The sequence below is a fragment of the Mastacembelus armatus genome, chromosome 3, assembly GCF_900324485.2.
Source record: "Mastacembelus armatus chromosome 3, fMasArm1.2, whole genome shotgun sequence".
Classification (NCBI taxonomy): domain Eukaryota; kingdom Metazoa; phylum Chordata; class Actinopteri; order Synbranchiformes; family Mastacembelidae; genus Mastacembelus; species Mastacembelus armatus.
The window spans coordinates 4,846,794-4,872,730 of NC_046635.1; positions in this window are offsets into that span (position 1 = coordinate 4,846,794).

Genomic DNA, 25,937 nt, shown 5'->3' on the forward strand with positions numbered 1-25,937 from the left:
CTCCTGACAGGCACAGCCTCTGACAGTCTCTCCATGAACTAATTCTGCCACCATGAACACTGGAGCATGAGGCATGCAATATGTCAGAACTGAGATGGTGAGATTCTCAATGTAACCAACATCAAACCCAGCTAGGCCTGAATTAAATTGTACTGACTGGCTTGGATTGTTTTATTTTAATGTACCGCAGGCTTCTTTTTTTTTTCTTTTTTTTTTTTACAGTAAATCTAGCTAACTCTCTATCTTTCTCTATCTTTAATAAACACAAACTTCATATATGTCATCATATATGTTTTGTGCATGTATATCAAAAATACAGTGTGACTGTGGTGTGGAAAGGCAGAAATTAATCTTCAGTTTGTGACTTCAATTTCTCTGCGTGTCCACACAGACCCAGTCACATGAAATACTGCAGCTTGTGTCTTTGCTGTGTCGGTCACATTCAGCTGTTAGAGGATGATTTTTTTCTGCTTCCTCTCCTTTTTTGGCTTTCTATTCGGCTAGGTTGACTACTCCTTCAGCCTACAAACACAGCACAGTTGACCCTGAAACAGCATGTCTCACCTCAGACAGGCTTCAGGGTCAACCCATTTTCAACCTGTGCTCCACTGACTGCCTGATAAAGGACTTGTGAACCAAAACAATGCCACTTAATGCTTTCCTTTTATAGTTGGAAAAACTTGTGCAAGTAATGCTGCTATAAGGTCAGATAATAAAAATCTCAATTGAAGACCTTCATGAAGGAACAGCATCAATCTTAAGAAGCTTTCAGTGGCAGGCCTTCACTCCCTGTCAGTTTTTCATTTTCCTGACTGGTAATCCAGTTTGAAAATGTATCTGCCATGTACCAGTGATTGTCTCTGGGTCCACCCCTTACCCCTCCCCACCAGTGACATCCAGTACCCCACACTGTGTGTCAGCTAACCTGGGACACTCACTCCTACAGTCTCAACATCTCCCATCTAAACAATGCTGTCGTAATTTGTCAAACTCCTCTATCTGTCTCTCCTCCCTGCATCATTTGCAGGAGGAACAGAGTGGGACAGATGCTGGGGTGTGATAGGTGCCTGTCAGGGCCCGTGCATTTGAGTGCACACGCATATACATTCACACTGTGTGCGTTTGATAGAGATGGATGCCTTGTGCGTTTGAGCCTTCAGAGAGACTGAGTGTGTGTGACAGACAGTCAATCAGCCCGTGATGAGAGGTAATCGCACAGTGGACAGATCAATTAGTTATTTTCTCAGGAGACAAACTGAAGAAAAACACTACTCTTCTCCAGGTAAATGATTTACATTTCACTGCTCTTTCTTCTCTCTCATCCCTCTTGTAACTTTGTTTTCTTCTAAACCCTAATTCTTCCCTTCTGTTTGTCTCCCTCGCTCCCTCTCCACTTTGAAGTTGGCTGTTTGGTTGTTTATCTCTGCTCATTTCTTCTCCTGCCTCTCATTGGGAGGGAAGTGGAGATCCAGCTGATCGTGGCAGAGTAATGTTATATGAGCACAGCCTGTGAGCGATGAGCGCTCCACTTGGCGGGATCATTTATAGTGGGCCTCGCGGAGAAAAAACATATGTATCTCAAAGCCATCAAAAGCACTCCAAGGCTGGCTTGAGTAAAAGCACACACATAGTGTATACACAAGTAATCACTTTCAGACATGATATGTATCAAGCATGGACTCTGACCTCCTGAAGGGCAAAACTCACCTTTTCTCTGCTTCACTGTTGGACATGTAGAGGACAAACTAGTAACATGTGACCTAACACGGGTGAAAAGTCATCCGCTTCAAAGCTCCATTTTCTTGTTATTCCCTCTTGTTTTCCTGCTGCCCATGTAGCCACTGTCAGCTCACATCAGCAGCCCGATTTGGTAGATGTGGAGCTGTTATGCATGTAGGTCATATATTGTTTTTTCTGTGTGTGTATTTTTACTAGCTGTAGCAGCGGACATTCCCCGAGGTTGCTGAAATGTGGTGCCGTCTTGGCTCGCACTGGAGACCCCTCTGTCCTTCACAAGCACTTAGAGACAGATTCAGTCAGTACTTGTCAGGGCAGTAGTACACAATCATCTTTATTTACAGGAATACATCCTGCAAAGTCTCTCTCAAACATGCACTCAAAAACTTTCACATTTTTCTTGGGACTGTCATGCAGTTAACAAATGTTGTTCTAACATTCATATCCAAATCATATATATTTATATGTATTTTCACACTGGCACACTTACAAACATGTGCTCATCACTAAGGCAAAAAAAAAAAAAAGTGTGATCTTATTTTATATCAGTTTTAAGTCCTTCTGTGTCAGCTGGTGTTTCTCAGACATCTTTAGTCCTCCAGGGCTGGCCCAGGATGCTCTGCTCCTGTTTCCAGTCCATCTTCTTCTTGTGTTGCTGACAGGACCACCTGGTGCTGGTGCTGGTTGCCAGATTTTGGATTATCCTGCATAACAATGGGCAAGAGGACTGTCTGGATCAGTTCCACTCATGAGCTGCCAGGAACCGCTCTGCCTCTTGCCCTTCAGAGACGGTGGCCATCTTCCCTATCGTGCACACATGGATGCATGGCCGCTCTGGGACCACATGCCCCCTCACACACATTTAGACTGTTAATTAACGTGTCCGTCCAGAGGCCCACATGGGAGTCAGTGAGGCTCATGCTTGTGTACACATACAAATACACATTGCTTAGCGAATATGCAGAATGCCATTTCCACACTTAACACATGCACAATGAGTGAAACACATGACATTTTAGGGAAAAAAGAAGAAATCTCACAAGAAGAAAACTCAAACAAGGGATGAATCTTCTGGAAAGGAATGAAAGCCTAATTCCTAAAGCCTAAAGGTGATTTTTATGTAATTTAATAAAAAACAGACCTGCTAATGCAGTGACTATCAACTAAAATAGGCTGCACACTTTGCATTTCCTTCTCTTTACTTATATAGTATATTGTACCATCTCTACACAGACACTAGCATAGATAGCTTTCAGGTGTCCAGTCTCTTTATATAAGATAGTTACTGCCGAATGAAACAACATGTCTGAAGTGGAATAGTTGCTCAGATCACACTGTAGCTGTCGGAGTCACGACCTGTCTGGAATGGACTGAAACCCGTGAAATAGTACCAGCCTCTCACCGTCTGAACCACGAACCAAATCTGTCACTCAGAATATAAACGCAGACCAGAGAGAGGTAAGAGGAGAGATGGGGGAAAGTGAGGTACCTAGATAGAGAAATAAGGTGAGAGATGGGAGCAAGTGAAAAAGAAATGTCACACACCGAGTGAGGAACAAAGGAAATGTGAATTTGAGAGGGGACAATAATACAATATAAGCTAGTGCATTTGACAAATATTGAGATATTTAAAGTGTACTTTACAGAAGCTGTTTGCATTGATACTCCATCAGAGTTGTTTCTTCTGCTGCATAAAGAAGTGGAGCAAAACTGAAAATGTGCTTTACATGCTGCTGTGACAGACAAAAGTGTCCTATAAGAGCAATTCAAAAAACAAAATGAGTTACTCTCTCTGAGTAATTTGAAATAAAATTTTTATAAAGGAAATCACTACTTTTCCAGTGGATTGGACCGGAGTCGGTGTTGTTGGTATTGATATGCAGCCACTCACATTGTAATTGTAGTAACAAGAGGTAGCAGCTTGTGGCCAGATGTCATGAGAAGACACTATTTCCCATTTGTTATTCACACATGGAATAGAAACTGCAGGAATTAGAGGTTAATTATGACAGAGAAAGTTAGGGAGGGGAAAAAGGGAGGGAAACAGGCGAATGGGGGAGTGTGGCAGGGAAACTCAATTTTCATCGCTGTTGTTTCGGTGTTGTGCTGCAGCTGGTGATGAATGACAGACAGAGAGCTCTCAGCTGGAAGAGGATGGCTAATGGAATTGTACTGCATCAGGCGCGAGATTCACAAGGAGAACACACTAGGTTACTATTATTCTTTCTAAATGCCATGTTTTGTTAGGAGCATCCTGCTTCACCAAGACTGCCTGAAAAAACCTTCCAAAAACATCAGGATTTCATATTGACTGTGTTGAGAATTTTTTAAAATGTGAAATTAGCTTCAAAGAATTGATATCAAGCCTGCATCATAACTGCTTCATTTCCAGCCAAAAATAGGTTTAAAAAAATGTTATCTCATCTGGCCAAGTGAGTTTTCATTTGGCCGATGTAAGTCATTTACAGCAAATAAAGTTCATTCTGTTCTGTGATAATGACAAGTACTGCAGGTTCATACTGTAGGCGGGCAGGTGGAAAGAAGACGTGGAAAGTGTGCTGTGTGTTGATTCGGTCTGAGATGTAATTCTACACTGATGGTGTTCAGCAGAGCGTGAGATCAGCTGAGATGAGAATGCCTTCATATACCAGGCTCCTCTGACTGCATGTGCTTGTGTGTGCTCTGCTCAAGTGTACCCTTCAACTGACCACAGCACTTTCTTCAACATGGTTTATAGTCTTATTGATTCACTGTTGTATTCGCTACTGGAATTATGCACTGCTAAATCAAAGCAAACAGGAGGAGTGGATGAAGTCATCAGATATAGTAGCACTGATTATTCCCATTAGATTTCTACCTTCCTCTCCATGGTCCCTCCCTCCTCCTACATCTTGCTGCTTCTCCAGTTGAATGAGTTGTGACCAGTGGCCGAGCAGTTATTATTACACTGCACTGGGTATGCCAAGTGAGCTGCCTTTTTAACATGCAAGGATTGAGAAAGCAGAGGAGGAGATTAAAAGCAAGAAGGAGAAAAGGAAGACAAAGACATCAGTTTATCATAAATGCTAAACTGAAGTCAGTCTCTGGGTGTTTCACAGTCTGTCTTGGTATTTCCCATCCCCCACATAGCAATGTATTTTTCATTCTCCAGTCTGCAGCTTTAACCTCTTTAGAGGATATTATGGTCCCTTGCCATCAGGACAGCCCATTACTCCATCGACAAAGCTTTATCCATGGAGGTATAGCTTTACTTTTTCATTTTGTGTGTATGTGTGCGTGCGCGTGTGTGTGCCCACGATAATGTAATCAGAACCTTTAGAGTTGTGCAGGATAATGCCTGTAACAGCATCAGCTCTTCTTTGCCGGAATGAAAGCTCAAGACAGTGAGATACGATAAATGTCAAGATAAAAAGTTGATCTGTCATGGTAGAATAATTGTAGCTTTGGTTTAATAAGCCTATTTTTTAAAATCCAACCTTATTGCAGGACAAAACATTAACATTGAAATGATTCCGCAAAACACTGGATCATATTCAGTCACAGCATTTTTTTAACATTCAGTGCAAATGTTCTCTTTGTCCAGTGTCTGTGTATGGTATCTACAGGAAGGTGTGGTTAAGCAAGTAAAATGCTTTAGAACTGAAATTGGTGCTGGTACAGGTGCAAGGAAAAAGAGCAGAAGCATAAATGCCCACATGCAAATTTACAACTTCCAAAACATGATTTATTGATGCAGCGTTTCAACCTATAAGGTTGTCAGGCATGTAAAACATTAGGCCTGTACCACCACCCGCCGGGTGCCCACCTCCCAATTCTTCATTAAAAACACAGTAGTGGAGATTTCCACCATACAGCTTAAGGACAACATTTGATCTTTCTGCATATTCTGCCTTTAACTTGATTACACAATAGCCAACAGTAGCTCATAACTGATCCCACAATCACCATGGACCAACTGATGATCTGCCAATGAATATTTTGTTGTCTTCTGTCATGTTGTATTGTTCTCCACTGATCGACCTTGAGATTCTTCAGTCTTGCAGCTCATTTACAATGAGAAATCCTCTGGGGAGCCTCTCTGTCTCTCACTATAGTACCTCACCAAGCAAGTCGGCCATATGGACATGACTCGGTAGACCAGCACTCCACCACTGAGGAGCTTTATGGGCATAAACGACAGCAAGACAGATTCCTTTTCCGGGACTGATAAAATCTCTCTAGTCATCCATTTACTATATGGCCAAAGCTGCTTCTGCTCCAACTGTCTTCCTGTCCCTCCAAATGTCTGTTTTTTTTTCTCTCCAGAAGTGTGCTGAGTGGGGTCATGGCACTGGCGGTGGCGGCATCTGCCAGCAGGGAGAGGGGCCAAGGAGAGAGAGTACCTCTTTTTTTTCCTACTGTCTCCAAGCCCCTAACCATATTCTTTGTGCTAATTAACCTGCTGACGCCTCCTTACTGTGTACATTTTTTGGGGAGAAGGTGGAAAGGCTGTGTGCAGCAGGTGGGGAAGGAGGAACAGTTTACAACTGGCAACCTGAGCTCTGAAACTTAAGGATTAATTATGTTGTTTCTCATTTTCTGGCCACTTGTATGCAGACATGCTCATTTAGCATTTTTACATTATGCTGTTGATTAACTTTTGCATTCTGTGAGCTTTCCTTCTGTCTGGCCCAGCACAGACAAAGAAAAATCATAAGGCAGCAGAATCTAAATCTTCAGCAAAAACCATGAACCAATCAAATGTGACCAAGCAAGATAGAAGTAACATGGCAGAGATGGTGAGGGGAGGTGCAAACCTGCCTGCTGACACACTGTGAGGTTAGAGATGCAGATGGCAAAACTGGCTGTGACTCCCCCAGCTTCAGGTTGCCAGGATTGGAGCAGGAGATTAGAAAATGTGCTGCAGTCGAAGTGCTAGCCTCTTTAGCATGGAAGTTCAATTTCCTATAATATTTTGCCAGGGCCCATTAGCTTCCATTCTGACTTTTCCACTTTGTGGTGAGAGCAAGCACTTTTGTTTATCCTTATGAAAATGAGTTCCTGAAGGTAATTGCATCCGTGTTGCATTCAGCGTGTTGTTCATTAGAAGAAAGAGTTATAAATGGAAGCTCTCACAGCGTATGTTCACGTCAGGCTCTGCTGCTCTCTCTGCCACTGTGGGCGACACGCACATCGCTCACTCTCTCGCAGGAACAGGCGAATGTATGGCTGCACCCTGCCAGCAGGAACAAATTTTAAAAAAAGGATGGGATTGGAGGTTTATAAGAAAACAGGAGCAGGTAAGGTTCACAGAGTGAAAAAAAAAACAGGATCAAAGACCAGAATTTGGAAGATGAAACAGATATAAAATGTTTTTTTTGACTGGAGATAAAGATAAAGAGGTGGACTAAGGAAAAGGAGAGGGAGGTGTAGCAGAGCAGGCAGACGGGCAGGAGAAGTTTCCAGCCCTCCACCCATCAGAGAGTTCGGCTGTTCAGATGTTTGGTTGGCGGTAAAGGCAGACAGACAGATTGCAGCCAATGATATGTGTTGGGAATCATCTCAGAGATGCGCTAATGACAGGAGGGGAAAAGCAGGCAGATGGCTCCCGTCAGGGAAATACGCTTGCAGTACTGTCCCAGTGGTCTGGACTGAGACTGCATGAACATTTGGAATTGAAGGGAATAAGTAATGGTTAGTATAAAAGGAGAAACTAAGCAGGGAAGGCAGAGACAGACTGTCCTCTTCTAGACCACCTGTTTCAAAGAAAGGGAGAAATCTGTGAGTTTATGAAGCTTGTACAGTTCTTGTTTGTTTGGGTGCATTTTAATGAACACTGAGACAAAGATGGTTCCTCTGGGCGAGCGTGTGTGGGGTTACTTGGAAGATGCCCTGAGTTACTCATTATTCATTCAATGACAGCCTAAAAATAATCATATTAACTTATACCTTACTTGAAACTAAAAGGAATTTTGTTACATTAGTCACTGCATTACTTTCCACATTCAGTCAAGTGCTGTCAAAAGTACCTTCAACTTCAAACTTCAGCACAGAAGTGCAGTCTTCACAATGACAACTCTAAACAAAACCCAGGTGATAAACCTGTGACTTACTAGATGGAAGACATAAGTCTTAACGTGTGCCTGGTATACATGAAACAGCCTAGGTCGAACATTATGTCACTGAACAGGTTTGAAGCATATCTGTAGTTTCTCTGAACAGCCACACTTTATAGATACACTTGTGACATAAGTATTCAAATGGGCACAAGAGACAACTTTCCAGCAGTATCATAAAGGCATAGTGTTACACCTGGTTGTGCACATGAACTGTGTGAAGAATATAAAAAGTGTGCTTTGCAGAAACGTTCAAAGGCTTCATGCATTTTACATTCCTTCTTGAATAGGGAGTGTTTGTTGTATTTTCACTTTAAGACACCTAAAAAAAAACTTGCGAGATGTGGGCCCCCTTTTTTCAGAAATGTGGAAAGACAACGGGGAAGTTTTTTAAGATTTTTTAATCTCTGCACCAAATGCACGAATTTGATGTGATGTGATGTGTGTCCCTCCTCCAACATCTTACTTTCCAATGTTACTGGAGTTAGTAGCTTTAATGCAATAGCTGAACTTGAAATTGTAATCCCTTACTCTACTTGTGTAATCATAATTATTATTACAGTAACACTGGAAAACAGCTGTTTTACTTTCTTGCCTCTTATCAGTCCCTATCTTGGACTTCTCTGCCCTTCTTAGCTCTGTCTTAGTGCCAACAGAGGAAAGGGTGCACATGGCTACTTCTGTCAACACTTCCTTTGTATTCAAGTACAGTATGGGACCTGATCTTGTGCAGGCCCATTTGTAATCTCCTGAGGAGGAGCTAAATAGATCAAAATGGACTAGTCTAGCTCCGGCTCATGCTGTCTGCTCCACTAGATCTGACAATCTGCGTCGCTTCAGTCGCATGTTGTCTTGACTGTCCATGTCTGTGATGTTCAGTTCTTTTGAAAAGCTGCGGATGAGAGGGTTTCAGATCAGCTGTCAATATGGCAAGGAAACTGAAAAGACCACTAACAGACTGACAGTGACAGTGTCTTATGGGCAGATCAGATACAATCCACAAATCATAGACAGCACCCACGCTGTTACCGAATCTCATTTACTTACACAATGATGTAGAATATAACATCACACGAGCCATGTCTGCATGTGCCCTATGCAGAATTACCATAAATGTGTAAATGTACAAAAAAGCTTGCATTTGCAGTAATAAGGATTGCTTTCTTTGGAGATAACTGGCTACAAAACATAGAACAAGATGACAGACATGACAAAATTCATTTTTCCTTTTTTTTGCCATCCTTTAATCCTTTCTTATTCATGTTTGTGTTTAATCCATGTCAGAAACACAAACTATCCTTTGGCCCAAGACAAGAAGTCTCTAGAGCAGGATATACAGTAAGATGAGAGTGGCTAATCCATGTTCATTACACTTAAAATGATCTTGAGTGAGTCATTCCTAGTGGCCCTCTTACTACAGTACGTCCTGCTGGGCTGTGTGGGTGGATGACTCTGAGTGTGTCAGACAACTGATGCTGGCTTATTTAGCCGACGCCACTGCACCACAATGAGAGGAAGTACTTTCCAGTGCTATTGGGAAATGGTCATTAGTTTGGCAGCTTCATCATCATTATAAGGCTTAAATAGGTCAGCCACTGACTTCAGGAGAGCGAAGATGCTCTTGTCTCTTGGAGGAGGTGGGAGATGTGATATTTGTGGTGGGAGTTCATGGTTTATGAGTGTTCATTTGCATTTGTTCAAAAGTGAATTTGTCGATTAAACGTTGATCTGTTTTTTAACCATACTTTCACAGTCATCGTTGTTAAACCTACATTAATACTGTATAGTTGCTTATGTCCCAGCACTTTGTAGATTGTTTGCTCTGAAGACAAAAGGCCAGAAGAGAGCTAAAATATGATAAAAGTCCATTTATATGCAACCACCACTGCATACCCATTCACGCTGTTCCCCTCTGGCAAAACATGTCCTGGGATATGCTTTGCTTTCTGAGACAGTAAAGGTGCTGAGGGAGCAAACATAAATTTCATTTCATACACCAATCATAGCTTTATTTGACTCCACCTGTTTGATAATGCTCACACACTGGCTTATATTGTGATTTTCTGGGCTGAATAGGATTCTTTATAGCCTAAACAATAATAGAGACAAAATATGGATTAGATAAAAATTCATCATACACTGTGAATGAGTGTACAGAAATGTGCACATAAATATGTATTTTCCTCAGCCTTGGAGATAAACAGGTCTGTATATTTAGAAAAATGTGCTTATTATTATTCAGGCATGAGACTCATCGTGAGGTGCTTCACCCTGATAGAAAGCAGAGTTCTTTGATGTTCGGTCATTGTCTTATGTTTGTGCCCATGAAAAATATCTATAATTTGCTGTTTTCCAATTATGCATTGGTATATTTTTACACTAAAGGTGGATGTTAATTTGTTTTTGGCATAAAGGTATGGCTCACTTGGCTCACCACTAGGCTCTTTTCACATTTTATGTAAAAAAAACAAAAAAACAAAATAACAGTAATATTCTGTAGCCTTTTTCAGAAAGTCTTCCAGACACAATAAAACATATTTTTTCATGAACTACATTTTTAGTGCTCTTCTCATCCCTGTATGTTAAATCACTTTTAGTCACCAATTTCAAGTCTTGCAGTACTCTGAATGAGTTTGTTTTCTAAAAAGATGAAATAAGCATGATAGCATCAGTCTAAATTTATTATTATGTTGTATGTATTGTATGCAAAACATGTGTCTTGCTAAGTGCTTCATTAATTAGTCTAAAAACACACACACACAGTGTCACATATATAGATGGCATACTCTGGCATTTGTTTTCTCATATATGGTATAAAGGACTGAACAGGATGCATATGATATACATATACATAAACACAGAAATAGGAAACACTAACCTTGTGGTTTTATTTCCAAGGACACTGCCATTGATCTTCCAGTGGAGGCGGTCAGTCTGCAGGTGTATTCTGGATTAGCCTGAAAGGGATGGGAAAGACAGCATGAGAGTAGGTGTTTGTGTGTATTTGTGTGTCTATAGCAAGTGCCTGTTTACTCCTTCATATGTCTTTGTCCCCATTATGGAAGATCCATAAGGGCATGGAGAGCTTATTGCATTCATGAGACAAGTGTGCACACTTTACCTAATGAACATTAACATGCAGAAGTCTGATACTGCAGTATCTGCTTTTTGGTATTAATGTTGCCTGCAGGGCAACGAGAATCCCCCTTTGTTCGAGCAATGGGATGTTTCTAAATGTATTATGCAGTAAAGCAGAATACTGAACAGCCGCATGGAAGAAGAATAAACCAGTAAGCATTGGTTACACATCATTTCTACCAATGATTTATCATAGCAGACAGTTGTAGATGTGGGTGTGGCATCCCACTTCAATTTATCAGCTAAAGGAATACAGTATGGTAAGTGTGTATCCCTTTGCCCCTATGTCTCTGGAGCTATGAAGTAATTCTCTGAGGCAACCTCTTTGAAATATCTCTGTCACACTGCAAGACCTCACCTCAGCTCAGATCTGCCTAAATGATTTTAGCTGCAGGTGAGAAATCCCAGCCTTTGATTGAGCAGTGGGACACACAGGTACAGATTTCCCAGAGGAGGGCAAGTTCACAGATATATATCCAGAGAGGTAAATGTCTAGCTCATTTCCAATTATGGTTTAACGAGACGGATTGAGGTCAGAGCCAGATGAGGCTGGCCACAGGAGCCAGCCATCAGGCACACTTGTGGGAACAACAGTGGAGAGAAGGGGGCACGAGGGGTGGCACGAAGATTGGAAGTCCTAGCACGCCACCCTGAGTGAGAGGGATGATTTTCCTCCTGCTGCTCACGCTTTTTTTTCATACGCATTCAGGGAGCAGTCTAAGGCAGGGGCCTGAGATGGTGCCAGCCGCCCATAAAGGCCCCACTGATTCTGTGTGGAGAATTAACCTAGCAACCACAGAGAGAAAGTGAAGCAGCCAGTTCCTTTCTCTCAGGTCCCCTTTAACACTGTGTTTCAGGAGAATACTGTCCTCTATGATAACTCCTCCAGCACAATGCATCATTTCAGAAGGACTTGGTTTAAGTCAGTAGCAAGTCAATGATATGGAGAGGGAGGAGGTGACAGCGTAGTTGGGACTGACAGCTTGGAGACTAGCTGAGAGAGGTGTCACCACCACTGTGTCTAAAAGGCTGAATGTTGTCTTGGCCTGTTTGTCTTTTCACTGGGGAAGAAAGCCCCATTTCCAACACAAATCCCTGTTTAAACAGCTTGTATTTGGTAGTTTGTGATATTACCTGGAAACAAAAATCAATTTTTCCTCTTAGCAGGTGTAATCCCTGAGGTAGTGTTTTAATTGAGAAACACTTAAAAAGAGTAAACATAAACAAGTTTAAAAGATTTACTCACTATATAAAAGTAAGAATACCTTCAAACACAAGTAGAGCCACGTTCATGCGCCTCCTGTGTGCAAAAAAAGAAATCTTTACCATTACTTCAAATCTGCCACACTTAACTGGATTTTGTCATGATATTGTACAGCATGTCTCCTCCTTTCACCACCCACGCAACGGTTCTGAAAATGAAAAGATATTGGTTGGTGTATCCAGCAGCAGAACTTACGACAGGTGTTTTCCTGGCAATCTCATTCTCCATAACTGTAGTAATTCTTTGATTTAATCTACTAGCCATATGGAAAGCAGCTACTGGATTTCATTTCAAATTTCACTTTTACTGTATTGTTTCACCCTGCCAAATGGAATGGAAAATGGAGAAAAAAACAACAGTGCTTCAAGGAAAAAAGCTGATTTTTTGCAAAGGTCAGAGCATTTGGTCCTTCGGGATACTGGATATTTTCCATGCCATTGTCTGTGACTAAATCATGTGTAAGCGTGAGCAATTATACAAGTATGTGTGTTTAGGTGAATGAGTATATGTCCACATAAAGGTTGTTCTTATTCAAGTGTATGTGTATCTTCGAGGGTTGCTTGCTTGTATCAGTTTACGACAGCCCCAGAGCTAATGCGATTCAGAGCAGAGAATAAGGCTGTGCATTTTAACAGCTTGGCCAGTGGCACACAGCGACCAGCAATGCACAAAGGAGCGACAGTAACTGAGCTATATGTCTCTGCCAGATAGTCTACCAGGGCTGCTTAGTAAGGGACTACAGTTCCAGCCTGTCTCTCTGAGGACTGGGCCAGGCTCAGAGATGAGGAAACAATCTGAGAGGGAACAGAAATCATTCACCTGTTTATATCTTAGTAGCTCACAGGTCCCCTTTTGCTTCAATCTCCTTTGCCTTTCGTCCTCCCTCCATTCCTGGTTTCCTTTCAAGCTCACCCATCTCTCCAACCGTGTGTGTGTCCATGCGTGCAAGCTCATAAATCTCTATGAAAGCTACTATCTAGCGTAAAACCATTTGATCCATAAGGGAGTAGAAACAATCCCACTTGATGTACATGTACATATTCATGGATGTACACGTACACACAAATGCATACAGATAGAGATAGGTATGTCACACACTGCACAGAATGATATGACAGACAGTCAAATTAATTAATGTGGACTAAAGGACTGATATTTTCTGGCCGGACATATCGTATTGGAGCAGCAGTGAGGGAGTCATTCATCATGTTTGAATGCTGTATTTACTTTGTCAGTCTAATACTGAGTGCTGGACACATTTCTGGTCAAAACTAAATGAAGCATAAAAGAAGGATTTGTATGATACAATGTGATGTATAGTGCTGTATATTCATCTCTATAGTGCCAGTCAGAGATTAAGACCTTTTCAATATATTGGAAAGTGAAAGTAACAATAGTATGAGCAGATGTCTTGCACTGAGACACATTTGTAACAAAACTACCTAGGTGTTAGTAGCAAATGTATAAAAAAACATGAACACCTTGCTTGTTGACTTGTAATTTGCCTCTGCCTGACTTGGACTACCACTAAAGTACTTAAGACTCGCAATTACTGCTATTGTACTGTAGCTCTGTAGCACTAGTAAAGCCAAGTAGCTGATTTTGTTGTTATACAACATGGAAAACTGAAAGCAGACATGAAAATGGACAACTTAATATGTTGAACAAAAAAAACAAGGACGCAAATAAAACTTTGAAAAAGTGGTAAGAGCAGGATCTGAAAGTATGTAGGGCTTGCAGAATAAAGCGATTAAGCAGAGCAGATCAGGAAACAAGGCGAGAGTAAAATGCAGCAGGGAGACAGAGGGTCTGCTTGGAGTACAGCACAGAGAAAAAGCTTAGAGCGAGGGATGGAGAAGGTTGTATTAGCAACGTAGATTAGTGCAGCGGCAAAGGGGATTGTTGACAGTATCTTTCATCACAGAAGAGGTGGTGGCATTGTGCCGGTTTGCTCCCACTCAGGTCCTGACCCACGTTATTACAGAGCAGCCCTCAGCAGAGCACTGGGCTAAATGAAGCCATTGTGCTAGATGGTGCACGGCCTGATGTTGTTCTAATGAAGACAAAACCATGTGTCACATACCAACCTGCAAATATTAACTATATGCTCATATGCACACACAGACACACACATACACACAGACTCAGGCAAGGTCACATCATTAGTTCATAAATACCATATTTGCCCTGTTCCCAGACAGATACAGGACATAACTTGTGTTAAATTCTAAAGCTGTGAATTTATTTTCATATCAAACTGTGGTGTTATCTGTACATGCAGCTGATGGAGCCTAACAACAGTTTTGAAAACAGGCTGTTAATGAGCTTGTTCTGCATTTTAATATTTCCAGGTACTTTTCACTTTTAGAAAATCTACACATGCCACTACTATGGGTACACACAGAGGCCAATGATGTTTGAGAAGGATCCAGTGGGTTTCTGTGGTCATGTTGACGCATCCTTTTGTGAAACAGAGACCAAACATTTGCTCTGCATGGTTTCAGCTCCTCAGCACACCTGCTGCCCCTGACCCCCATGGCCATCAGCACTGCAGTATCTGGCACATTCATTAGATTGCTGCTCATCATGCTCAGCATCTGGACTGTGAGAACAAAAGCTGAGCCAGGGAGGTGCAGAATGGTTTTGCCTTTTTAATGATTGGGGAATTACTGAAGTGATCCCAAATCAGCTGAAGCTAAGGTTTAGCAGCAATAAACAATTGAAAATCCATTTCTAAATTATACAAATATATAGTACCTAAAGTATTCTAGTGCAAATGCTCAGCAGAGGCTCTATATAATTGCTACTAAACAATTGTTGGAAATATGTCTAATACTTTTACATTAACTTCAATTATACTCCGTTTAGTGCTAATTAGCATTTAGCATGCTTTGCATACTTTCATGCTAAACTAAGATGGTAAATATAGGCTAATTATCTACTAAATGTCAGCATGTTAAAATGGTCAATATCAACACGCTGCAGTAGAGTGCTGACGTTATCATTTAGCTTAAAACACTGTTGTACCTCACAGGCCTGCATGTGGGGATGGAGACTCCGATCTTATTTGTGCAAGTACTGAAACTGACTTCATGTGCCTGTGTGTATATCTATACTTGCAGTTGGATGTGTGTCGTTAAACGATCCATCCATGATACGAGGGGGCTCAGTGAGCCTGTCAGATACCCTCTGCATGGCTGCAATGCTCCCAGGTCAAACTGAGGGCGTTTCTGCCTGTCACTGCTCCTCTGAAGCCTGTGTTTGTGTGTGTGTGCCAGCAGCATATAACCAAGGCTAACTTTGCCCTCAAACCGGTGAGACTGACGTTGGGGAAGCAGTATCAGCTGAATAATTTCTCCTCCAAAAACCACAAAGAAGGAGGTAAGACAGATGCTGCCAGGAGATGTGACCTTAGCCAGACCTTATGCCAAAAAACCAGACTTATTTTCTTCTACCAGACAAAATGACAGACTAAACACAAACTCAAAACACTGCTTTTCTTACATCTGCCAGCACTGTCATCACTTTAAACAATTCCCATTTGCCTGTGAGAACACTGGTGTAAATGTAGGAGTTATTTTACAATGGTTAAACTGAATTACTGGAGTTAGAATTTTTAACATGATGTAGAATTAGGCCTGATATCTTGTGTTTGTGTAACCTGCAGAATTATTTCAGAATTGCATGCAGTTTATTTTAGTAATAACTTTTTGTATCATAAAATCAAAGATGCTTGTTTGAAAAAAGGTTTGATTCAGTGCAAATTATTTAAGAGAAAATTAAAGGTTGCTCTGAGGTGAGGTAAGTAACCCTGTATGTGCTTGCACTGTTCATTCATCAATTAACCGCATGGAATCACAATATTAAACTCCTTATTATACCTGATATTGTGACCGCAACTCAGGGAGCCAGAACAGGAGAGGGTCAGTCAGAACCCCTCCTCCCCCCAACCTGGACTTAATGGACTATAAGTGAAGCTGGATTGCCCTCTGTAAAAAACTTAACAGTTCGCATTGGGCCCATCAAGTTGAGACGGCACATTTTTCAGTGCACTTGGTTGAGCTGTAACTTCACATCAGTCTCATCAAAATATTGATGATACAAAATTGAAAGAGCAAGACCTAGATTAGTTTGAGAGCACATGCTATGGCTATACAGATAACAAATGCTATTTGTTCTTTACAGTAGCTATCATAAAGTTGGCTTTGTGGTCTATTAGTGAGCGAGTTTATGTGCACAAAAAAAAAAAAACAAGCTGTTATTTCATCCATTTATTCAGTTCCTTAGAGACATGATTGCTGTGATGTTTTTATGAGAATTAGGAAGCCCCCTCCTCTCTGCTGACCCATAAACTTCTTTCTGCTGACCCAGTCTCCCTCTCCTCATTTGCCTCAGATGGAAGCAGTAATGCAAATGTTGTAGCTGACAAGTGCCTGGTTTGGTGACATTTCAAGTTTTTTATGTACCCGAGGGCCAAATCATGCACTCATTAACTGTTCCTCAGCATCAGTGCATAGCCTGACTGGACTATGTAACTCCCTGCTTGTGAATTCAGTATGTCACTCTTCCACTATAAGTAGCCTGATCCAGGAGCAGCTGCAACAAGGCCTTTAAAAGTTTGCACTAGTGACTGATGTTTTCATACTAACAATCTCAGTTTTCTGACAACTGGCTGCCCCTCTCAAGAAGACAACAACTTCTTTGCAGACCACACTTTCTCTTTTGTATAGACATGGATGGATGAATGAATATGGTATATGGATGGATGTGTACATCGGGGTAAACCGAAGAGGTGGGCGACTGTTTGGCTGCAGCAGATGGAAAAGCAGCAGGTATTGGGATAGGGGTAGGCCGAGGCTCCCATCGTCAATGTTCCATTAGGATGCTCCTTGACAGCACAAGGAATGGATGTTTGGGGAGAATGCACTCTCTCCCTATTAGCACATCTTTAACCCAAAGCCGCCTCCACTCTAGGCTCTCCTCACTCCTGCTACCATCACAAACAAAGGGAGATAGAAACATGTCAAAAAAGTGTTTTATCTCTCGGAGGTAGCGGCAGAACAGTTTCGTAGATGTGATGGATAGGCATGTGGTTGAACTGGTGAAGTATCACAGGGGTCATGGTGCAGTGCCAGTGCTTGTCTTAATGCAACATTTATCATCTTCTCCCCCTGGGGTGCATTGAGTGGCAGGTATGAAAACTAAATTTTGCTTACATTTTTATCAGCCTTTGAAAAACAAATACTTCCTGAAATTGTTGTTTTCAATTTTTATTTCAGATTTTGTGATCTCAATGCATTTCAAACACAGCTGTCAAAAAAGAATAGATATAAAAAAAACAATGCAAACAGGCAGACATATCATGTCACATGACTAAAGAAAAACAAGCTGAACTGATACCACACATTCCTTGGTGTGATGTATGTGTGTCTGAGGTCCATACGAGGTGGTAATTGTTTACCATAACTCCTAAACAATTTCAGCTTATTTAAAAACTCACCAGTCTCAGCAGCATCTTCCCCTCTAATAGTAGCTACTTTGATCTGTGTATATTCCAATAAAAACATGGAAAATAACAGTATATTCTAAAAAACTGTGTAGTTTATAGCAATTTCGAATCCTACACAGACTGGATCATAAATCATAAATTAAATAAACCCATACCTGTTGTCAGAATGACTGTGTGTGTTTTCTCTGGGCCTCAGAACAAATGCTTTGCATGCATTTTATCATTTCTAAAAGGCCTTTCAACAGTTTTTCTTATTTCTGAAACTGAGTGGCTTATTTTATTGATGACATGAGCCATTCAACAATCCACCCAATAATTATCATGCTTATCCTGTAATGGGTCATGGGGGACTGGAAGAAAACCCACACAGCCATGAGGAGAACATGTAAACTCCACACAGAAAAGCACCAGGTGGCCACAGGCTCCAACCTTCTTGCTGTGGGGCAAGAGTGTATGGATGTATTTCAACCAAAAAAGCAGCAGCATGTTATGATCTTTCCCTGTGATAAAAGCAGACATTACTTGATCCTACAAATATGCTGTATGCATTTAAAATTACCAACAGTGGTGTGTTGAGTTACAGTTGAAATGTTCTCTGCTTTGACATGAGAATTCTCTGGCACCATAATATATTTAAATCATTTCTTATAATGAACTATTCGAAGCACGGATGCAATGAAATACCTGATTAACAGCTTCCCTCTTATTTAACTTCAGTGAATTATACAAGAGGTGGAGGTGAGAGTTTTAATTATGCATTAATTGTTGGATTGTAATATTCTCACTAAATTTCAGGACCTGTGTTAGATGAAGCCCATTTATGGACAAAAAATATTCATGAAGACATCACGTACAAGAAGGATAATTTCTTAGTGTATTAATGTCTCATGTTAAGTTAAGTTAATCGTGGTATGAATATATTAAATGCTGACATGTGAGGGTTACTTTGCCATGGCTCCCCTCAATATTTCCTTCGGTCTCTCTCTTGTTCTGCATTTTCACACATATATTCTAGTGTTTGTATTCATATCTCATGCTGTATTCATGAAACATTATTGAACCAAAGCATGGGATCCAAATGAATGGACACTTTATTCAATATTCAGTGAAACCAGGCATCATTAATGAAAATTACCATTCTAATTGATGAATGACTATCTTCCGGTAATGAAATTATGGGGTGAAAAGCTAAAGAGTTATTTTAGGAGAGGAGGATAAGGTGCTTTTGTGGTAATAGCCTTTTTTATCATGAAAGATAATAGGCAAGCTCTAATTGGAGTGTTGATGAGGACACTACAATAGGACCTCCCTCGAGAAGGGATTTCTGGGGGTCTATCGCTTAAAGATAGGCCCAACATTTCGCAGCGCTTTTAATTGAAATCCTGTGAAAAAATAGAAACAGAAACTTAATAGCTTTTGCCTGAGCACTCAACCAATCACAGAGATAGTGGCATCCATTGACTTGGGTAATTATTTCTGAGTTTAACTCTTGTGTGCAGTGAGTGATTGTGCTTGTTCTCTACTAAGAAGCACCTGCTAAATACTGGAATATGTCATGTTTAGAGGTTTGAGGAAGGCAACAGTGGGTGGATTTTTTAAAAAATTAATACTAAGTTGTGACGATATTTGAGCGTGCGCCATGCTGTGAGAGTAGAATAGTAGAAACTGCACAGTAAGGCTAGTGCTCCTCTGACAGGATTTCACTAAAATGGATGACAGTGATCTATGTCTGGATGCGTAATTTAATCACAGGTCTTCCCTAGCGGGGCAAGTACAGTATAACCATACAACCCTTTATTTTTCCAGTTCGTCAGATACTGATGCTCTGTCAAACCTGCAGGTGAGTCATAGAAATGTGCAAGGTGGCTTTTGGGGTCGTGTACAGATGCACAGGATTGTCAGTTGACTCAAATCTTAATCCACTTACAGCAATTTCAGATGCTCAGAGCAACTGCTCTAGGTGACTCCAGTGTAAATTTACCACTGGACATTTTGAGCTTAGAAATTTCCATTGCAAAGCCAAGACACGATGGATCTCTTGCTTGGAATTCTGTGGGAAGGCTTGTCGCCTGTAAGTATTTATTTTTACAACACATAACAACAGGAGCATTACAATGGCAATGGAAGCGTAACTATGAAGTGTGGAGCATCTTTGACAAAGTGTCAGCATCTGACGACCTGGGAATGAGAATGAGTTGAACCATTACAAGAAGTGTATACAGATTATTGGCTGGATGTCTGCAGCTGGTTGCCTTGACAAAAGCCAACAGGGATTCACGACTGTGGTTTTATGAGCCTACTTGAGCACACTGTGATCCAAGGGCTTTAAGGGACTGTATCACTGGCTGACAGGTGAAGTGGGGGTGGTTAGATGCTATTTATGTATTCTGACAGTACTTGAATGTACCATATACTTCACACTGGTTACATCAAGCAAGTAGAAAGCTAAACCATCTGGACCAGCTCAGTCTGTCTGTATCATCTGTAGATCAGCTCAATTTTAGATGCAGATCTGTCTATGGGGGCTAGAAAATATGAATCAGAAAGTGGAATTACAGTGTATAACTATATAACTAAACGAAAGCCATCATCTGTGCAAAGTGTTCCCTGTAGTTTTGAAAACTGTATGGACAGCAGTGATCACCTTGAAACTTAAAGCCCTTTTTAACCACCATGTAAATGACCTTTTCTACACAGTCATGGCAATTTCTGTCTCTCAATTGGTTCTCTACCTATGTCCAAACCTAAATATGTCTTTAGCTTGTTGGTTAGATTTCCATGAACTTTTGAACAGGTATGCATCCTCTGACCTTTCCTCTGGCAGTGAAATGTGTCAACATCAACCAGATGGATTAGCATGTAATTTGCTGCCAACTTTCACATTGCAAAGTTTTGGTGACTTGTCATTTGAGGCATCATCAGGTCACAATTTCATTTGGTTGTGCTGAACTAAACTCATAACCACATTACCATGTTAGCATCGCTGCTATAGAACATGTTAGCAATGTTACTATTTAACTCAAGTAAAAACTGTAGGTGTAACATTTAGTCATGTCTCTCATTTTGATTTCACTCTAGATGCTGAAATATCTTATTAAACGTGGTATTTATTTACATCTTTTTTTCAACTTTTGTCTCTTAAAAAAGGTATTTGGAATAGCAATTTGTGTTCCAAACCTGCATCTACTGTACACAACCTGAAACTGAGAGCTTACAATAAACACTTTCACAATGAGGTATCTTAAAAGTGATGTATCAGCACCAACATCCCTTTCCTCAAGCCGCTCATTCTTGCTTTCTGAGTACTTATTCAAAGAACAACCACATTATATTTAGGGTGCCCTTGAGAATGTTCTCAGGGATTGTTGTTCACCAGTGAATTTGAGGAGAACCCTAATATGGGGCAGGGTGTGAAGACTATTCATTTCTAACTAAGCTGTGTCTTCATAACCTCTGATGGCCAACAGGCTATAGGAATTACAGAAAAAGAGGAACAGGTAGAAGCTGACAGACTATAATTATTCATTTTTAGTTAGGCAAGTCCCAGCAGTGAGAAGGTCTAAAATATAACACATCAAACAGAAGAGAGAGCAAAGCAGATTTCTTAAATCTCCCGAGGCTGACAACAACATTGCAACTGATTTAGTATGAAATAAAAAATATTTTATGCTTTTTCTGGATAATTTCAATGTAAAAGCATTTTGCTGTGTTTTAAATAGCTATATGATGTTGTTTCCCTCAGTAGGTGTTCAAGTAGAAAAGAGGACAGTGAAATGTCAGATTCTTATTTTAATCTTTCCATTTTCACACACCTGGGAATACCAGTACAGAGCTCACGCCTTCATCATCCCATCTCTCTTCTCTTTCCCTGCTCTTTGAACAGTTTTATCCCATCTCACTTTTCCTTCTTCTCTAATCAGAAAATGTGTGTTGTGTTTGTGTTCCACTAACAGAGGATGTTTTGGCTGTGGATGTTTGAAGAGCAGGTGCTCCCTCTGGGTAGTTCCCCATCTCCAAGCCTAGAGAGGCGGCTGCAGTGGCCTTCCAGCTAAGTGGGTCCCTCACAAAGACATATACACAAAACACACACATTAACCATACGATTCACAATTACACATACAGCTACATAATCATGTACACACATAGATAGATAGATAGATAGATAGATAGATAGATAGATAGATAGATAGATAGATAGATAGATAGATAGATAGATAGAAATTGAACGGCGCATGAACATGTGCATGGCATTCGATGGGGAGTTGATACTCTTTTTAGTTACACACAGAGAATATACACATTCAGGACTAAAATGTACAACCAGCCCGAGATGAATATGTCATCAGACTTGCATGTGTGTTTTTAAAGGGTCAGCTTTTTAGGGTCAGGCCGTGAAACAACATTTTCCTTCATTCATATTTAACTATCATTTTAGGTTGGGTTCTATTCCCCTATTTCAGGTTTTCAGATGTCTGTCTCTGAATTTTCTTGCCAACACCCCAGTACAATTTAGAGGAAATGAAATTTGAGTTGTGATGCTCACAGCATTCAAAATTTACATTCAAATGTTTATCAGCAACATTGCTTTGCAGAAACTATGTCCCAGTTATGCTGGCTAATCTATGGACTTCACTGTAAATATTAATATTAGAGCGAGTTTTTGTAAAAATATTAAATGTTAGATACCAGCAAAAATGGAAACATATGCCATTTTTAGATAGCTCACCCTTTAATCATTCATTTCACAAGATAAACCCATGCACATAATTATTCAGTCTGGTTGAGCATAGTAATTTTAGTGTGTTTATCATATTGTTTGTGAATAATGCTATAATTTAGATCTTTCAGTTGGTTTAGTGGATGTACAGGGTGATGTGTCTATGCATTTATAGCAGTCTGCCTACTGCACACACTCTCCCTGTGTTTACTCTGGGTGTTATGTATATGTTTACTTGATGTTTCTCCTGGGCAGCTCATGAAAATCAGGCAAAACACAAAGATTCTCCAGGAGGAAGCAGTCGCCTTCCAAAAGACATTCCAGTTGTCCTGCTTAGCTTCCTGTCAGAAGCTCAGAAAATCCTGTGGTGATGTTTTGAAGGTGCAATTGTCCTAATTTTGAAAAAGATAGCAAGTGATTAGATTATTCCTTTAAATATGCATTTGTGTGATATTGGAAGCATCATAAAATTTACAGGACAGGACACTATCATGTTGCTGCTTTTCCTTAACCTTGTGTAATCCCTGACCATACACTTTGACTGCACACTTTGACTCATACTCTTATGCAGAAAGCCATTATCTGACTCTATTGATTATGTTAATGAAGCAAAAAGCGCAATGTATGCAAGCAGACATGGAGGTCAAGCAATGACACAATTGATGGCTCTTTGACAAGGACACAAAGGATTGCAGTCGTGTGTGTGGCACACAAGCTTACAGGGGAAAAAACTCACACTGATCTCTGTGATAGGCCAAATGCAGGCACACATACACACACACACACAAAGTTTCAAATCCAGTTCATAGAAATGAATGTGACTTTTATTTAAGACTCCTTGTTCTGAGACACCAGTCAGCAGATGATATGTGATGGTTGATAGGTGATGGATGCTGTCACCTTGTGGTGTCCCTGCTGGGATTGAGGAAAGAATGGGGGTGGGGGGGCGAGAGAGAGAGAGAGCGAGAATTATCTCCACAGAGTTCAGAAAATGTGAAACAGCGGAAGCAAAATGTCAGAGCTGGGAATTGTGAACAGACGGCAGTGCTCGTACGTGGTGGTGTGCATATTTTGTACCAGTGTGCTGGGTGTGAATGTCAGAGGGGAGAAGTGTTCTTCCCCCATGATACTGATAAATCACATCTATCAGGCAGATCACGATGTAAGACATGAGATACGACAGAGAAACACCACACATCTGCTGTTGCTTCCCTACGCTAGGGAACATTACACTCCTGGAGACACAAGGCTGTAATTAGGATCATAAAACTTACTCCAAGTCCGTTAGCATGCCCCCCCCCCCCCCGGTGATACAGATCTGTAATCAGCATATATATGCCTGACTTTATATCCCTGACTGTATTACTGTTGGCAAATAATGAAGTGATAGTTTGTTCTCGATATGGTGCAACTCATAGTGTGACAGCAAGGCTTGACATGGTTGTAAAACAAGCACTGAATTATTATAAGACCACAATTTACTAGTCTGCAGCTACACACTTCTTTTCAATACTTTTTTTTCCCCATCCAATCATAACAAGACCTTTTGAGTCGTATAATAGCAATCTGGACTCAGGCCAGAGAGGGCTGGGGAGGTAAAATGTCACCAGATGGTTCTACAATTACTCAACAATTTTTTCCACATGTTTATATTACAGAGCTCAGCAGGTACAGAGAGTGAAGTTTCTGATCATCTCTTATGTATCAATCAGGAAATCATACCCTGTAATGGACAATTTGCATCAACAAATTAGCTAACTGAACAAATTACTTAATTAGAATTGCTAGATCCTGCCTTGTAATTTCTTAAATTTATATTAATTTATAGCAACAGATTTTTTTGGTCACTTGTGGTTAGAAGAAACAAGCTGTAAACAAAATAAAGGTCTCATATTTCCGCCTTTGAAATTCATATGGTGAATGTGTTAGCTACAAATGGCCTATTTACACACAAAGAAGCATGACCATTCATTTATGGTCAGGTTTGTGTCCACTTGATCAATTTAAGTCTGTATTTTCTTGTGCATACAGGTATTCAAGTGATCTACTGTACATACATACTGCTCAAAAAATTAAGGGAGCATTTATATCCCACATGGGATCTTGAATGAATTCAAGTTTAAAATCTTTACTGAACAAAATGGCATAACAACAGTCAATGGAAACAAAATCATCAGCCCATAGAGGGCTGTATTCCAAATCACACTGTAAATCAACTGAAATCACAGATTTTCCAAGTTGCGTCAACTTCATCACAGCAACTAATAAGGTAACTCAGAAGTGTGTACGGCCCCACATGCCTGTATGCACTCCCAACAACATCTGGGCATGATTGTGATGAGTCAGTGGATGGTGTCCTAGAGGGTCTCCTTGCAGAGCTGGATCAGATCATCAGTTAGCTCCTGGATAGTCTGTGGTGGTACTTAGTGGTGTCAGATGCACTGTGACATAATGTCCCATAAGTGCTCAATTGGATTTAGGTCAAGGGGACATGAGGGCCAGTCAGTGGCATCAATGCCGTTGTCATCCAGGAACTGCCTACACACTCTGGCCACATGAGGCTGGGTATTGTCCTGTACCTGGAGGAACCCAGGCCCCACTGCACCAGGATAAGGTCTGATATTTGCACCGAGGATTTCATCGTGGTACCTCTCAGAAATCAGGACAGTGGTGGCCATTACACGGAAGTCTGTGCAATCCTCCAAGGATATGCTTCTCTAGACCATCACTCACTGGTGTTATAGTGTGATGATTAAGTGTTCCCTCAATTTTTTGAGCAATTTATATGTGCTACATTATATGTTCTGCCATATATACAGTACTAAAAAACACAAGAATGTGTGAACTGCTTTGAATTTTACACTACCAGTCAAATGTTTGAACACACCTAGTCAGTGAATTTAACGTGTGTCTAAACTTTTGATTGGCAGTGTACAGTCTGAATAAGAGACTATACTTTGGGTAGATCCAGACCTTAATTTGTGCTTTAAAATATCATAATTTCAATTAACATACTGTCCCAATATTTAAGTGTAGTTTTTAAAGTAAATTAAATGATTGCACAGGAAGGGTAATATTTATATAAATGATATCCTTTGTCTGCATTCTGTGTTTACACTCATTATATTGCAATAATGAGTGAGGAGGAAAACTCAGCAGACAGAACGAAGAGTTGATATGTGCATATACATACAGCATAACTGTAATAGTGGTGCAAATACATAACTGAGGAATGTTTACTGACATTCATATGAAAAATACATCTAAAAAAGTTGAGAAATTATTACTGTGATCACATAATTTAGACAGGGAATCCAACTATGACTTTTGGCCTCTTTTATGTGAGCATGATTGGCACTGGTAGAGTTATGGAGGCTAAACTGAAAGGCCCACTTTGTATTAAAGTGAAGACTCAAGGCTCTGGGAGATTTTGTCAGATCGTTTGGTTGAAAGAATCCAATTTACAGAAAGATGTAA